The following is a 15254-nucleotide window of genomic DNA, read 5'->3' as shown; positions in this document are numbered from 1 at the left end:
GCGCGGGCCCCGCCCCCGAGGAGAGCCACCTGCGCGGGCCCCGCCCCCCGAGGAGAGCCACCTGCGGAGGCCCCGCCCCCCGAGGAGAGCCACCTGCGCGGGCCCCGCCCCCCGAGGAGAGCCACCTGCGCGGGCCCCGCCCCCGAGGAGAGCCACCTGCGCGGGCCCCGCTCCCCCCCGCCAGGAGCTCCACCTGCGGAGGCCCCGCCCCCGAGGAGCGCCACCTGCGGAGGCCCCGCCCCCCGAGGAGAGCCACCTGCGCGGGCCCCGCCCCCGAGGAGCGCCCCGCCCGCCGCACCGGTGCCGGCTGTCCTCGTGGGCGCCGTCGCCCGCTCCTCCACGACCCAGCGCGGGTCGCCTCGGCCCCCCTTGGCCAGGTCTGCGCCCGCGGCGTCGGCGTCGGCGGACGAGAAGCCAGGACCGCGGCGCGGGCGGCCGTGCGGCTCCGCAGCGAGGTTTCCCGCCTCCGAGCCGGGGCCGCGGCGTTCGCGGCGCCCAGAGAGGGTCGGAGAGCCCCGCCCCTGCGCCGCCCGGCCGGGCCCGCTGCAGGCGGCGCTCCTCGGGGGGCGGGGCCCGTGCAGGTGGCGCTCCTCGGGGGGCGGGGCCTGCGCAGGTGCCGCCCCCCCTCCCCGCGGCTAGTCTGCGCGGCCCGGGGACCTCGGCGCCCTCCCTGGCAGAGCGGGCCTGGGCCCCTGGGGGAGGGAGTGGGGGCCCGGCGGGCGGGCCCGGGCAGGGGCGCGGGGGGGGGGGCGGGGGAGGGGGCCCGGGGCCGGGAGGTCGGGGCGCGGGGGGAGGGGCCCGAGGCCGCGAGGTCGTGGCGCGGGGATCTGGGGCGCGGGGGCCGCGAGGTCGGGGCGGGGGGGGGTGCGGGGGGCTGAGGCCTCCGGGACGCGCGCCCGGGTGGGGGGCGGCTGCGGGACTCGCAGGTGCGGGGGCACGAAGGGGGGCCTCGGCCGCCAGCGGAGGACCCGGACGCCGTCCCGGGATTCCTTATTCTTACGGCAAAGACCATTTTCGTGCTCGCAGGCGGGACGGTAAGTTCGCCGGAGGGCGGCGGCATCGGGACGCGGCGGGCGGGCTGTGAGCGGCCCCGGTCGGGAGCGCCCCACCTCCTGGGGGGGGGGGACGAGGGTCCCGGGGGCCGAGGGGCGGGGGGCCGGGGAGCCCGCGGTGCACGCCGCGTCCACCCTCTTCTGCGGGTGGTTCTCCCGGCTCCGGGGCCTCCCAACCCCGCGCCGGCAGCACGAGCTACCGGGTTCTGTTATTTCTGGAATGTTCCCATTTTATTCACGCACTAATCCTCCGGAGGTGACCGCGGAATGTAATTGCAAGGGCAAATTATTGCAGCTTAACGCAGTTCTTCACTAATTAAGTGGATGTTGATGATTCCTTCCACGAATTTTCACGGACCTGCAAAAACTGCGCCAACTCTACGGAAAATGTCACTGAGGTGTCTATGGATCTTAGTTGAGCAGGGAAAACGGAAAATGACAATGAAAGGATGAAGGTACCTGACTCTTCTCTTCCCCTGGGGTGAGCTGTCCTTTGCCTGTGCTCTGTGCTCATCAGAATCACTGGTGGAGAACATTTTCTGTGTTTGCTTACTTGAGCTACTATGTTCCAGCGTCTTCCAGAAAGCGATCCCATCTGTGTAGTGTTTGGTCCCCAACAAAGTGTTCAGAGTGTTTTGATCCCCTTCCACTCCCCCCTCTAAAAAATGTTGATTTCACCTTTCATAGCTTTACTTCACCAAAGGCATGGACACGAACACAAGGTATCAGAAAGAAAAGAATAGCAGGGGCGATAGTAAGTGGGCACCATTTTCTGTGGATTCACTGTTTCATCTTTTTCCAATTCATAGAAAGCGTCAGGCTGGCTCAGTCAGTAGAGCAGGGCACTCTTGATCTCAGGGTCCTGCCCTTGAGCCCCTAATTGGAGGTAGAGATTGCATACAGAGTATTACTAATAGAACATTACACGGTAAGGTTTAGGTATATCTAAGTGTAACCTGGGGTAAAATAAGACGTCGGAAAATATACAAAGGCAGAAGCCATAATCACTGAAATTTTATATGAACAAAAGAAGTTTGTAATATTTATACAAAGAATTTATCCCAATGGAAAAATTCTATTACAATGTAAATGGAAAAGGTATTCTATGTAGATAATTAATCAAGAATTAAATTTGCCTAAAAGAAATTGTTCCAAAAGGTAATTTCACAAAGAAAATCTTCAGAATTCATGTAATTATTATTAAAATATTTGTCTTTGTAAAACTGAGGTAAGAGTCTCAGATATTTGTACACCCATGATCGCAGCAGCATTATTCACAATAGCTAAAATGGGGAAGCAACCCAGTGTATGTTCACGGATGAAGGTATAAGCAAAATGTGGCATATACATATAGTAAAATATCCTTTAAAAAGAAGGAAATTCTGATGTATGCTGCAACATGGATCAGGCTTGAGGTTCACCTTATGCTATTAATGTTAACTTTACATTATGTGGAATAAGCCAATCACAAAAAGACAAATACTGCTTGATTATGCTTCTCTGAAGTGTTTAGTCTAATTTACAGAGACAGATGAGTGGTTGCAAGGGGATAAGGAGAGGGAACATGGGAAGTTATTGTTTAATGGGTATAGAGTTTCAGTTTCGCAAGATGCAGAGTTCTGGAAATGGGCAGTAATGACGGTTGTACAACACTATGAATGTATTCGATACCAGTGAACGGTACGTTGAATGGTTAAGATGATAAGTTTTATGTTTTACCACAATAAAAAAAATCAATGACCAAAAGATTGTTGGGGAAGAGTATGAAGGTACCACACACACAGAGTTTGCTTTTTTTTTTTTTTTTTTTTTTTATGATAGTCACAGAGAGAGAGAGAGGCAGAGACACAGGCAGAGGGAGAAGCAGGCTCCATGCACCGGGAGCCCGTCGCGGGATTCGATCCTAGGTCTCCAGGATCACGCCCTGGGCCAAAGGCAGGCGCTAAACCGCTGCGCCATCCAGGGATCCCCAGAGTTTGCTTATTAACTACAAAAGAGAAAAGTGATCTTTACAAAGGAAGAAACTGAGGATCATCAACAGTGGAGCAAACAGACGTGGATAAGCATCACCTCTGTAAGATTCCTGCCAAAAGTGCTTAATCTGAATGAAATGAGGAAGCAAGCAGAAAAGTCCAAGTTGTGGGAAATTCTGCCTAATGGATCTGGCCTAGACTTTTTGAAAATAAACATTTCATGGATGTCAAAAGAAGACTAAAGAGAAAAAAGACTAAAGAGAGGTGACAACTCCAATGCAATGCACAATCCTAGAGCTAACAGTTTAAAATGGCAAAATTGGGGAAGTTTAAACTGCATTGCAGACTGCACATTGAATAACTATGTCAACGTTAAGTTTTTCTGAGCACTGAATTTTAGTTACAAAGGAAAATGTTCTTGCTCTTTGGAGATACATGCTGAATATTTAGAGAGTAAAGTGTCATGATGTCTGCGATTAACTCACTTGGGTCCGAGGAAAAAAGAAGCAAGTGTGGCAGCGTTGGGAACTTGACTCCAGGTGAAGAGCATCTGAGGGTTCCTTGTACTACTTTTGCAACTCCCCTGTATGTTTGAGATTTTTTTTTTCAAGATCAAAATTGGGAGGGAAACTGAGTCAAGACGTCTTCAGGATCAAAGCAGTGGTTCCATCCCTTCGTCAGCATCCTTTCCTAGGGCGAGTAAACATCTCAGCACAGTATTTCCTGTACATCTACTATGTGTGCGAGGCTGCTCTATACTGGAGCGGCTGAAAAAGTGAAGACCCGGGGCTTGGCTGCTAGTGGAGGAGACCAGAGAGTTCATCTTCATGGTCAATACCGTCTGCCCTGGGAGCACAGAGGACCCAGTGCCTAATTCTACCCAAGGGAATGTGGTGCTTCGGTGGGTCTTTTCTCAAGGGAGATTTGAAGCATGAGGAGAAGAGCAGCAAGCGCCCGGGCCCAGAAGCCCGAAGCAGCACAGTGCGCCGGGGTGGCTGCGATGGGGCCATAGAAGGGGGCCCAGATGCCCAACGTGAAAATCCTCGTTGGCCTTGCTGAGGAGCTTTTGTGGTATGGGCGATGGAAAACTGTTCGGATGGTCTAAACGGAGACATGGCATAATCAGACTTGGGTTTTACAAATATCACTTTTTTAAAAGATTTTGATTGTATTTATTTGACAGCACAAGTGTGGGGAACAGCTGAGGGAGAGGGAGAAAGAGAAGCAGGCTCCCCATGGAGCAGGGAGCCTGACTCGGGGCTGGATCCCTGGACCCTGGTATCATAGTCGGAGCCAAAGGCAGATACTTAACTGACTGAGCTACCCAGCACCCCTACAAAAATCATTCGTAAGAAACTTCGAACAGGGGCACCTGAGTGGCTCAGGGGTTAAACCTCTGATTTCAGCTCAGGTTGTGATCCCCGGGTCCTGGGATCAAGTCCTGTCTTGGGCTCCCCGGAGGAAGGCTGCTTCCCCCAGTGCCTGTGGCTCTGCCTCTCTCTCATGAATAAATAAATAAAATCTTAAAAAAAAAAAAGAAAAGAAAAGAAAAGAAACTTCAAACAATGGACAAGCATGGGGGTAAAAACTGGGAGCAAGGAGATTTGTCAAGGTGGAGAAGAGGCCACAGACAGGTATTTGGAAGTGGAATCCATGAGCAGGTCAGATATTGGGGCGTAGCAGAGGAAGTGTTTTCAGTGGCTGGGACTTTCAGCTTGGTGGGTCAACATCACCCCGAGAAACTAGAATGAAGAGAGGCTGGGAAAGGGCTTAGGTTATGACTCCAGAGATAAGCATTCAAGAGACAGGCAGAGAAGATGCAGCCTGAAAAGGTGCAACCAAAGGAGGAAGAAAACAAAGAAGGCATTTCATCATGGAAGCCTCAGCCCCCAGCGGAAGGAGCGGTCAGCAGTGTCGGATATTGGCAAGTGCAGGTAAGAGGAGAAATTGTTCTTTGGATTTTATGAGAGGGTCAATGGGCCCTTTGCATTGAGCAGTTTCCCTCATCGATGAAGCCAGGTCACTGTGGGCAGGAGGTGGGAAGGCAGGGAGGTGAGAAGGCAGAGGCGTGCTCTCAAATGTGTGACAAGGGTAATGTCCCTATAAATGTTTTCCTGTGCCAATGGGGACTAGCTGATGGGAAAAAGACCCTGTCCACGTGGTAGGGCAAAGCCCAGAAGCAAAGGGGGGAGAGGAGTCCGAAGGCAGGTGAGGTCAACCTGGGATAGGAAGACCCAGGAGAAAGGGTTCGGTTGGACGTTTCTGTTCCAAGCTTGGTTTTGATCGGTTTGATTTGGGGACGGGGAGGGAACAACTTTAGATGGCATCTTGCCTGCAGCAAAGTGAGGGTGATAACCCTGACAGGCTTTGGGGAAGAAAAGAGAAATGTTCCAAGTATTTCTTCCCGTCTGTACTGGGGTAAGCATAATTTTATTTATTTATTCATGAGACACACAGAGAGGCAGAGACATAGGCAGAGGGAGAAGCAGGCTCCCTGCAGGGAACCTGATGCCGAACTCGATCCCAGGATTCCTGGGATCATGACCTGAGCAATAGGCAGACACTTAACCACTGAGCCATCCAGGTGCTCCCTTTGTCACCTTTTCTAAACACAACTAACTCCACCACACTTTCTGTGTCTAGAGAAAGTTGAAAAGTACGCATCCAGGATTGACTCTTACCAGCAGTGCATTAGAGAATCAGGACTTTGATTCAAGCTTCCGATCACAGTAGATCTGATTCTGCTGTTGAGAAAGTCATTATTCTGATTTACTTTTATAATTCCAATGCCTATGCTGCAGTTTGACTTAATTCCACTAACATTTATTGAGCCACCACTGTGCACATCTGCTCAAAGCACATGATAACTCACAGCATTTCGTTCTCAAGCTGTACTTTTTCACTGGCCCACTTGCCTTGAGGACGGAGCCTTCCTTCTCTCGACACCAGGGTCAAAGCTACCTCAGCCCAGGGTGCAATGTCACGAGATGTATGGATGACTGGATGAAGAAATAGTTCTCAAACCTGAATGTTCCAAAATATTTATAGGCTATAAAACCAATTCAGTTGGCATTTGCTGATTGAAATGAAAGTGAATCGAGTTTAAATTATCAGAGTGATTACATATGATAAAGGCAAATATTGCTTCTTAAATCATTACGTGTATGTGTTATGTCAGGGTTATATATACTAAGGTGGGTGTTTGTTTTTTGTTTTTTTTTTTCAGTTGTAAAGCCACAGCTATAGCAAACCCAAAGATAAAGGCAACGCCGTGTACAGCTACCTGTTGATCTGTTTTGCATAGTGGAGAATCCCCAGGGCCTAGCACATGACCGTTCTCAATAAATGTTGGGTAAATGAACAAATTCATACGAGTAAAAGACAACATTGGTTGAAGGAATACGAAAGGGGAGAACTGGGCCTTTGAAAGAAGGATGGAATTTTCACAGGTAGAGGTTAGAGAGGTGGGTCCAAACCAACGAAGGAAAGCGGTGACCAAAGGTGTGAAAGTGAGGAAAGTCGTCAGGGGCCCAGAATGGGCGCCAACATGGGGAGCAGCTGGACGTCCCAGCCCACCGCCTCCTCCCCTCCCAGCAGTTGGAGGCACAGGCCGTGCAGCCGGGCCCAAGGTTAAGGCTGCGCACCCCCCACGCCGCCCCACAGGGAGCTGATGCCCGAACAGCTGCAGGCCTGGGGCGCAGGGGGGCTAGCCCAGCGGCGTGTTGCCGAGTGACAGTCTCTCCAAGACTTGGGAGCAAATCCACTGCAGGTCCGGCGTCGTGATTGTGGAGGCTGAGAAAAATCCAGGCCATCCCACCTACAGTTTAGCATTAGCACAAGTATAGCCATCTTAGGCCCCTGTGAATAAGAGCTGAACTTTACGGGGTAAACTGCAGAATGTCCTCAGTGTCCCCGCAGGGAATCCCATATCAGAAAGACAACAGAGCCCACACCCGAGGTAGGAAGTCCCATATTAAAATGAGAACAGAGCTCAATGCCCTTAAAGCCCCATATCAGAATGTAAACAGAACTTGAGAAATTCCTCCACCCCTTCTGAAAATCCCCTAGACCAGCCTATAAAAAACCCAGCTGTAACCCACTTCGGGGTCCAAGTCCCTGCTCCGCTGCGCCGGGTATACTTGGACCCAAGCTCGAGCTTGCTAATAAACCCTCGTGCGCTTGCATCGGTGTCGGCGGCTCCTTGGTGGTTTCTCGGATTCGCAATCTTGAGCACCGCAGGGATCCAGGCCCAGCGGGGCCAGCGCTCCGCAGCGCCCGAGGGCGGGAGGCGAGCGGCCGAGGAGCAGCGGCGTCCAGGCCCGAGCCTGGGTCCGGTACCGTGGGGAGGCGCTCGGGGGCCCGCGTGCGGCCAGCGCGGAGAAGGCTGCGTACACCGCGTGCGGCGCCCCCGGCAGGGCCCGACACCCGCGGCTTGGCCCCCGCGTCTTCGTGCTTCGCCGTCAGACAGCCGCGCAGCCAGATTCAGCTGCTGGTGACCAAACAGCAACGACAAGTCAATACTAAGCAAGACGGCCTTTCCCATCTCCTCTCGCGAACGAACAGGCAGCGGGCAGAGCCCTGAACTTACACCCGCCAGCCCCACACCCGGCGCGCCATCACGGCTGACCCGGAAGCAGGAAGGAGACAGCGCCCGGAAGCACATCCCCAGCCCTTAGGCCACACCCCCGATACTTCCGCTCCGACACCACTGGCTAGAACGGGTCACGTGGCGGTTCCTAGCAGCAAGGAAAGCTGGGAAGTGTAGTCCGCATTCTGCTCGGCCACGTGCCCAGCTCACGCATGGGAGTTCTGCTACCAACAAAAAAAGGAAAGCATCCCGGGGGCAGCCAGCCTGGTCCTGCCACCCCACCTCACAGGCAGCAGGAAGTTAAAGCAAGTACTACAGCCAAAGCTATTAGAACAGTACCAGGCACTTGGAAGCACCTGATAAATGTGTTAGTGGCTTTCCTCACGCTCCCCGAAGATCTTCTCCACTCCCGTGTATACACCAGCTGCCACCTCCTCCAAATACTCCTACAAGGACACTTCTAGCCTCGGTTTCCCAGCCAAGCTCAAGGCAACTCCTGTAGCCAGTGATCTGCTCTGTTAAAGGTGGCTTACAACCACTTCCGGATCCTCACCTGCAGGAATAGGGAAATAAAAGGAGACTGTGCTGCTCTTCTTTTAAGGGCATGATTTGGAAATTGCAGATACCACTTCTGTGCTCGCCTGAATGGCCAGAATTTACATGCCCCCCCCCCCCCAGATAAAATATGGGGGGGGGCTGTTATTGTAAAAAGAAAGGTAGAATGGATATGTGGGGAATAACCTGCAAGGTCTGGCTCACTGCCACTTCCTTGAACCTGCTCCTCCTCCTGTTTCCCTCCTGGCTTCCTTTTCTAGGCCTGTGGGCCTCACCATCTATAGTAATTCAACGGCTGGATGTGCTACTCATTTGTGACTCCACCCCACCCTTGTCTCCAGAGCATCACACTGCACAGCTAGGCACCATGCATGTTCCAATCTACACTCCACCTTGGATTCTGATATATTAAATGAACAAACACATAAACGGAGAGGAGGGAAAGCCTATTTTTTAGTAGAATGCCAATATTGGCAAAATGTTAAAAGAAGTAAAAACTTATTTTTATAGTGGAGAAATCCAACAGATACCATCTTAATCAAGTGATAAAAATTTAAATTACATCCATTTCTATGGGACAAACTGAGAGCCCATTTTTTTTTTTTTTTAAAAAGAGTTATTTATTTTAGAGAGAGAGAGTGCAAGTGGAGAGAGGGGCAGAGGGAGAGGGAGAGAGAATCTCAAACAGACTAACTGCTGAGTGCAGAGACCTATACAGGGCTCAATCTCACAACCCTAAGATCATACCTGAGCTAAGACCAAGAGTTGGGGGCACCTGAATGGCTTAGTGGTTGAGCATCTGCCTTTGGCTCAGGGCATGATCCCAGGTGGGATTGAGACCCACCTCAGGCTCCCCACAGGGAGCCTCCTTCTCCTTCTGCCTATGCCTCTCTCTGTGTGTCTCTCATGAATAAATAAAATCTTAAAAAATTAATAAAAAATGAAATCAAAAGTTGGATGCTCAACTGACTGAGCCACCCAGGCACCCCTAGAGAGCATGTCTCCTGATATGATGCACTGAGATCACAGGATCACTTCTAGATTATTTCTGCCAAAGATACATGACCTGAACCTAATCATAAAGAAATATCAAGAAACCCAAACAGTGAGAGACATTCTACAAAGTGGCCTATAATATTCAAAAGGGTCAAGGTCAGGAAAACTCAAGGAAAGTTTGAGGGATTGGTCCAAGTTGAAGGAGAGCAAAGAGATGCCACAAGTAAATGAAAAGCATTATTCTGAATTGGATGCTGGACTTATAAAAATATATTGGGAAAATTGGCAAATCTCGAATGTGGAGTAGATGGCAGTAGTGTACCAATTTTAACTCATGGTTGACCTGTGGTTATTTGGAAAAATGTCTCAATTTTTAGGAAATATGGGCTAACATACTAAGGGTAAATGATATAGCATGTTTGTGTCTTACTCTCAAATTCTTATAAGATATGAATGATAAAACGCATGTAAACTTAACTTGGGAACCTGAGTTAAGGCACCCAGTTTTGTACGACTGTTGCAGCTTTTCTGTAAAATTTGAAATTTTTTCGGTATAAAATGTGTTTTCTAAAAATAAGCCTTTTGGGCCACCTGTGTGCTTCAGTCCATTAAGCTTCAAACTCTTGGTTTCAGCTCAGGTCATGATCTCAGGATTATGAGATGGAGGCCTGGGTTGGACTCCGAGGTCAGCACGGAGTTTGCTTCTTTCCTTCTCCTTCTCCCTCTCCCTCCCCTTCTCCCCTCCCCACTCCATCCTCACTCACACAGACTCTCTCTCAAATAAATACATAAATAAATCTTTTTTATTAATAATGATTTTTAAAAATAGGTCTTCTCAGTTTGTTGTTGGTGTTTGATGTTATTTTTTTCTGATCAGAAGTTTTATTTTAATGTTTTGATTTATCAAACTTGTCCCCTTTGGCTCTTGGATGATGTGCCCTACTTGAGGTAGTCATTTGAAGAAAGTCCCTAAGTCAACAGCTAATTAAAGAGGAAAGGTGGCAAATTTGATCTTACTTCTGCAAGAGAAGCACCAGTGGGCACTGAGAGAGAATTGCTCAACTTTTCACTGAATCCACAGTTTAGGAGATGGAAACACTCTGAAAGCTTTACTGATCACTGAGCATCTTCAGTCGAATTTCTGGCAAATACCTCAAATTCAACAGATCTAAAACCCAGCTAATCTCTTCTCTCAAATTAGTCCCCTCTCTAGACTCCAATTTCTGACAATCTCTCAGGTATCCAAGGTCAGAAGCCATCTTGGTGTCCTACTCTCTTTCCTCCCACATCTCACCAGAAACTCACATTCTTCACTCTCTTCATCATCCTTCTTGTTTGCTGCCACTTCCCTATTCCAGATCCTCATCCTTCAAATCCAGACTGTAACTACAGCCACCTCCATTTATCTTCTGGTTGCTACTCTTCAAAAACCTAATCATGGAGGAAACACCTCATGTCTTCAACCCCCCCTCCCATTATGATGTAGAAACATAAAACTGGATATCAACTTCTTACTGTTTGAGCTCTTATTCAACTGTAAAATCAAAACAAATTTACAAATCAAATACAAAAGCACAAAACCAATAATATGCAAATTAACATTTAGTATCAGATGCTGTTCTTTGACTGCTCTGCTGCTCACCCCATCCTTAAGGCACCAATGTTCTACTGGAAATTCCATGTGCCTGTACTGTCATGGGCACTGATGGCCAATTTTGCCACCATTTTCTACTATTGGGGCATTTACAAAACCATGGTTAGTATAGTCAGTCACCAGGAAATTGGTCTTCACTTGACATAGTTGCATTGTTTACATATTAATTCCTCCTCTAATCTTTTCTCATCAGCTTGCAACAGAGTAATTTGGCTCCCTAAATACAAATGCAGATATTGGTAATGAAACCATGAGACCATATGGGAATACATAGTAATAAATCATCATCTATGTAAGTCTTAATTTTCTTAGATAAACTTTTAAATATGTATAGCAACATTATTCACATGAAAAAAAAAAAAAAAGCAACCCAAGTGTCCATCAGTGGATGAATGGATAAACCAAATGTGACATATACATACAAATGGGATATTATTCAGGCTTAAAAAGTAAAGGAATTCTTTACATAGTAGGGAAAAGACAGTCTCTTCGACAAATGGTTTTGGGAAAACCAGACAGCTCCATGCAGAAGAATGAAACTGGACAACTTTCTTATGCCACACACAAAAATAAGCTCAAAATGGATTAAAGACCTAAATGTGAGACTTGAAACCATAAAATCCACAGAGGAAAACATGGGCAGTAATTTCTCTGATGTTGTCTATAGAAACATTTTTTTTCTAAATATGTCTTCTTGAGCAAGGGAAGTGAAAGCAAAAATAAACTATTGGGACTACCCCAAAATAAAGTGCTTTTGCACAGTGAAGGAAACAATGAACAAAACAAAAAGGCAGTTGAATGAGAGAAGATATTTGCAAATGATACACCTGATAAGAATACCTAAATATATAAAGAACTTCTACAACTCAACACCAAAAAAAACACCCCCAAATAATCCTATTTAAAAATGGGCAGAGGAAGGGGTTATGATGGTGGAGGAGAAGGGGTACCCGAAGTTTGTCTCCTCCCTCAAATACAGCTAGATGGTTATCAAATCATTTTGAACACCTGAGAAATCAATCGGAGGTTCCAGAAAACAAATGCTGCAAGTCTAGAGAGTAGAAAAGCGGCCATTTGGAAGGTAAGAGATGCAGAGACTTGTCGCCGGTGTGACAATGCCGAGGACTCAGCAGGACAGAGGCTACCACAAAGTACTGTAAGCAGTGCAGCCCGAATCAGAAGCTTTCCAAGTGGGCTTAGAGGCGCTCATGGGGGAAGCAGAGCAGAATGCTCTGAGGATCCCTGGAGTCCCAAGAAGAATGGGTGGCACCTAAGTGTTGCAAGGTTCCCAGGTGTAGGAGTGGGGACGGCAGCTGAGAACAGTTTAGGTGCTGGTTTTCTGCTCTGTGTTGCCATAAACTGCAAACTGCGGCCTGGTGGTGCAACCGCTTCCCCGGGAGGGGTCGGCCGGAGGCAGAGCGTGGGGAGGCCCTCCCCGGGAAGAACCACACGTCTGCACCGTGGACGTCCCTAAAATTGGGAGCTTTGAGACTCAGCTGCGTGCCTGAGATAAAAATGCTCAGACACAGGTAGGGTGAACAGCGTTCTGCCGGGGAAACAAGAGTGACTGCTGCTCTCCTGGGAGGGCTCACTGAAGAGTGAGGGGTGGGAATCTTCAGCTCCTGGTTAGAGACCTGGGTGCCACCAGGTTCACCCTGTCCCATGTTGGTGAAAGGCTCCGGGGGAGCAAAACAGCGCGACTTGGTGGAGGCTGCAGCTGCTGCACTAGGCCCCGCCTCCTTGTGCCTTGGGGGTGCTGGTCCACCTGAGTCAGGCCGCAGGCCCCCCCAGGAGGCCAGCACAGCTTGCTCTCACCAAGCTTCCAGCTTCCTTTCCGGGGGGGGGCATAGTATCCAGCTTCCTGCATACTTTTATTCTTTAGCCTTTTTTTTTTTTTTTTAAGATTTTATTTATTTATTCATGAGAGACAGAGAGAGGAGAAGGAGAGAGAGAGAGAGAGAGAGAGAGAGAGAGAGAGAGAGGGGCAGCCGAGGTCGAGGGGAGTCCAATGTGGGACTCGATCCCAGGACCTCGGGATCACTACATGAGCCAAAGGCAGATGCTCAACCACTGAGCCACCAAGATGTCCTTATTCTTTAGTCTTTTGTTATTTTTTCAATTATTTTATTTTTAATTCTTTTCTTTTAAAATTTTTATTTTTATATATATCTTATATTTTTTAAATTTAAAATTATAAAAATTGTTTCCTTTTACTTGTATTTTATTTTTATACATATGTATATTTTCTTCCTTTCTTATTTTGGGGTCTAGTTTCTTTTAACAAACAGACCAGAACACATCCAGGATCTAGTTTCTTTTGTTGTTGTCATTTTCTTTTTCTGTTTTTCTTTTCTATACAAAATGACGAGACAGAGAAATTCACCCCAAAAGGAAGAACAGGAGATAGTACTCACAGCCAGGGATATAATGAATATGGATATAAGTAATATGTCTGAACTAGAATTTAAAACAATAATTTTAAGATACTGATGGGCTTGAAAAAAGTTTAGAAGATACTAGAGAATCCCTTACTGTAGAGAGAAAAGAAATAAAATCTAATCTGGTTATAATTAAAAATGCTATAGCTGAAATGCAATCCCAAGTGGAGGCCATAAAAATGAGGATGAATCAGTCAGAAGAGTGAACCAGTGATATAGAAGGTTAAATTTTGGAAAACAATGAAGCTGGAAAAAGAGGGAAAGAAAACTAAAGATCACAAAAGTAGACTTAGGGAACTCAGAGATTCCATAAAGCGAAATAATATCCATATAATAGGAGTCCCAGAAGAAAAGCAGGAAAACGGGCAGGTTTATTTGAACAAATTATAACTGAGAACTTCTCTAATCTGGGGAAGAAAACAGGCATTCAAGTCCAAGAGGCACAGAGAACTTCCATCAAAATCAACAAAAATAGGTCAATGCTATGACATATTATAGTGAAACTTCCAAATTGTAAAGATAAAGAGAAAATCCTGAAAGCAGCTTGGGACAAGAGGTCTTTAACCTATAACAAGACCCTGTTATAGGTCTATAACCTATAACAGACCTGTCCATAGAGACCTGGCAGGCCAGAAGGGACTAGCATGATATATTCATTGTGCGAAATAGGAAAAATATGCAGCAAGGAATACTTTATCCAGCAAGGCTTTCATTCAGAATAGAAGAAGAGATATAGTTTCTAAGACAAACAAAAACTAAAAGAATTCATGAATACTAAACTAGCCCTGCAAGAAATATTAAAAGGGACCCTTTGAGCATAAAGAGAGACCAAAAGAAACAAAGACCAGAAAGGCACAGAGACAATCTATAGAAACAGTGACTTTATATATTTTTTTAAAGATTGATTTATTTATTCATGAGAGACACACAGAGAGAGAAAGGGGGGGCACCGACACAGGCAGAGGGAGAAGCAGGCTCCATGCAGGGAGCCAGACATGGGACTCGATCCCGGGTCTCCAGGGTCACGCCCTGGGCTGAAAGTGGCGCTAAACCACTGCACCACCAGGGCCACCCAGAAACAGTGACTTTAGAGGTAAGACAATGGCACTACATTTATATCTTTCAATAATTACTCTGAATGTAAATTGTAAATGGAATAAATGCTCCAATCAAAAGGCATAAGGTATTAGAATGGATTAAAAAAAGTTGGCATAGCCATCCTTGTATTAGACAAATTAGATTTTAAACTAAAGAATGTAATAAGAGATAAGCAAGGACACTATATCATAATAAAGGGGGTCTACCCAACAAGAAGATCTAATAATTGTAAATATTTATGCCCCTAACTTGGGAGCAGCCAAATATATAAATCAGTTAATAATAAACTTAAACTCATTGATCATAATACAACAATAGTAGGGGACTTGAACACCCACTCACAGCAATGGACAGATGATCTAACCAGAAGCTCAACAAGGGAACAAGAGTTTTGAAGGACACACTGGACCAGATGGATTTCACAGATATAGTCAGAGCATTTCATCCTAAAGCAGAATATACACTTTTTTCAAGCACACATAGAACATTCTCCAGAATAGATCACATACTGGGTCACAACCCAGGATTCAATCAGTACAAAAAGACTGTGATCATACCATGCATCCTTTCAGACCACAATGCTTTAAAACTTGAAGTCAACCATAAGAAAAAATTTGGAAGGACTACAAATACATGGAGTTTAAAAAACACCCTACTAAAGAATAAATAGGTAAACCAGGAAATTAAAGAATTAAAAAAATACATGGAAGCAAATGAAAATGAAAACATGACAGTTCAAAACATTTGGGATGCAGCAAAAGTTGTTCTAAGAGGAAAATATATAGCAATACAGGCCTTCCTCAAGAATCAAGAAAAATCTCAAATACACAATCTAACTTTACGTCTAAAGGAGCTGGAAAAAGAACAGCAAATAAAGCCTAAATGCAGCAGGAAAAGAGA

General features: G+C 47.0%; 2 long non-coding RNA genes across 2 annotated transcripts; one reads left to right on the top strand and one right to left on the bottom strand.

Annotated features, from left to right (window-relative positions):
- Positions 1-889: 889 nt before the first annotated feature.
- On the top strand, positions 890-6588 carry LOC140600314 (uncharacterized). The gene is made up of 4 exons (XR_012003570.1): positions 890-1034; positions 1348-1507; positions 2874-4959; positions 6252-6588. It is a non-coding gene; the product is annotated as an uncharacterized lncRNA (long non-coding RNA).
- LOC140600315 (uncharacterized) lies at positions 2869-7730 on the bottom strand. Its single transcript, XR_012003571.1, has 2 exons — positions 5707-7730; positions 2869-4126 (listed from the first exon to the last, which is right to left on the bottom strand). It is a non-coding gene; the product is annotated as an uncharacterized lncRNA (long non-coding RNA).
- Between the last annotated feature and the right edge of the window lie 7524 nt (positions 7731-15254).

This window comes from Canis lupus, chromosome 11 (genome assembly GCF_048164855.1).
Source record: "Canis lupus baileyi chromosome 11, mCanLup2.hap1, whole genome shotgun sequence".
Classification (NCBI taxonomy): domain Eukaryota; kingdom Metazoa; phylum Chordata; class Mammalia; order Carnivora; family Canidae; genus Canis; species Canis lupus.
This window is presented reverse-complemented; position numbering and strand designations above follow the sequence as displayed.